The following is a 1859-nucleotide window of genomic DNA, read 5'->3' as shown; positions in this document are numbered from 1 at the left end:
AGTTGAAAGTTAGTTTGAGCATTTATTAGGCCATTCAAATAAGTGTTATTAGTAATAAATTAGTTATTTTAATTCTGTAGATGTTGGGAGGCCCCAAAATGACAGTTGGAGAAGCTGACTGTTCACTGTCTACTCCAGCTTGAATAACGTCCAGTCAGTAGGATAAATCAGTAACACATTTTACCTGGTAAAAATGGAACCATGGCGACACCACCTTCCATAGCAAAAAGTGATGGAGGATATCAGCACTCTCCTTTTTTTGATGATTTTTAGTTTACTACATAATTTGAGTGCTCAAACCGTACCTTGGACACTGTGTCCAAATTTCTTGATGAATGGACCAATAGAAATTTTCCAAAATGGCCTGAAAAATGTTCCTTTTACATTGAGTTCCATTAACTGTTAAATATGTTTTATTTCTCTCTTGTAAAGTTTCTGTTTTGGAGATGGACAGCAAAGATATGAATTCTTCAGTTTTTTAGTGACTAAAATCTAGTAAAATATTTTGATCAATGCATTTGATCATTTTCTATTGCAATTTTGAAAGCTTTTCGGGGAACCATGGGAAACACATATCCAGTAATTTCCCTCTATCTTGCACTTGCTGTGCCTCCTCTATATAAAGTCTTAGCCCCTCCCTCCAGGCCAATCCACCTGAAGAAGCTTCCATTAACTAAATTATCGAACATGTAAACTTGATAGTGAGCTTGAAAACTATAAACCCAGATATTCTAAACACTGAATCATAGGATAGAAATGGAAGAAAAGGCAAATATATATTTCTATCATGTGACAGAAACATAAGGCTACACTACAATAACCCCCCTGCCCCAAATTCAGGAATGGTATGTTCCACTCTAAAAAGGCGTGAAACTCCCCTATAAAAGAGCTGATTGGTACAGGTGACTCTGTTTGAAAGTGTTTCTATGCTGCTACAAGTAAGTGGTTCAATGTTTAGCTTCTGTGTTTAAACTGAATAAAACCTAAACTGAGTAACTTCTAATGTGTGGTGTGTCTTATTTTCAACAGAGCCTTAACTGTGGATTAACTGTGGATGTAAGAGGGAGCTGTCTGAAAGGGATGTTTGGGTGCTAACCCAGATTGTATCCAAAAAACATAAATCCACGGCTGCCCAAATCACGGCAGAATTCAACAATGAGCACCTCAACTCTTCTGTTTCCACCAGAACTGTTTCATTGTCCAACCCCTGCATTTCAAGTAAGACATAAATCTGTTAGTATATTTACAGCATACTTGGACATTTCTCAATATATTTTAAGTACAATTAAGTATATCTTTTTTTCCACCAGGGATTCCAGGATGAATTTGGAGAAAGGGGCTGGATTATTGAGAGTTTGAACCTGATCTGTGATTTGTTGTAGTGTTTCAACCAGTTGTAAGATTTGGCTCTAAAATGGTGAGAACTTTATTGACCGTCTCGCCGACAGGCCACCCATGAATCTTTGTGTCTACCTAGAGTCTATTCAACAATACAAGCTCACATAACATGCATCATTGGTGAATGGGGCACGGAGTAAGAAAGGTTTATGTTGGTCTTCCTCAGTTTTCTATGAATATGAACATATTCTTCTTTCTTGAGCCCAAAAAAAAAACTCGTTTCAGCAGCCTGGTAGTTTCTTGTCAATGGCTGCGACCACAAAGCTGATAGTCTGAAAAAAATGTTAGATCCTAGAATCATTCCTGCATAAAACATCTCCCAAATCCAGATCAGACATTCTGAAGCCCAAAATAACCGTAACCCCCAACATGAATAAATAACTGCTGTCATCACTTCCCAGAAGACGGACTAGCGTGATTCTGTAAGTGCCGTGATTTTGGCGCCGCAGTTGCTTGTTACT

The 1859-nt window shown here is 37.9% G+C and overlaps 1 long non-coding RNA gene across 1 annotated transcript; it reads left to right on the top strand.

Moving 5' to 3' along the window:
* Nucleotides 1-1031: 1031 nt before the first annotated feature.
* LOC125804004 (uncharacterized) lies at nt 1032-1429 on the top strand. The gene is made up of 2 exons (XR_007440521.1): nt 1032-1218; nt 1311-1429. It is a non-coding gene; the product is annotated as an uncharacterized LOC125804004 (long non-coding RNA).
* The last annotated feature ends 430 nt before the right edge of the window (nt 1430-1859 follow it).

This window comes from Astyanax mexicanus, chromosome 8, assembly GCF_023375975.1.
Source record: "Astyanax mexicanus isolate ESR-SI-001 chromosome 8, AstMex3_surface, whole genome shotgun sequence".
Classification (NCBI taxonomy): Eukaryota; Metazoa; Chordata; class Actinopteri; order Characiformes; family Acestrorhamphidae; genus Astyanax; species Astyanax mexicanus.
The sequence above is the reverse complement of the archived record's forward strand: the minus strand, read 5'-3'. Positions and strand labels throughout refer to the sequence as shown.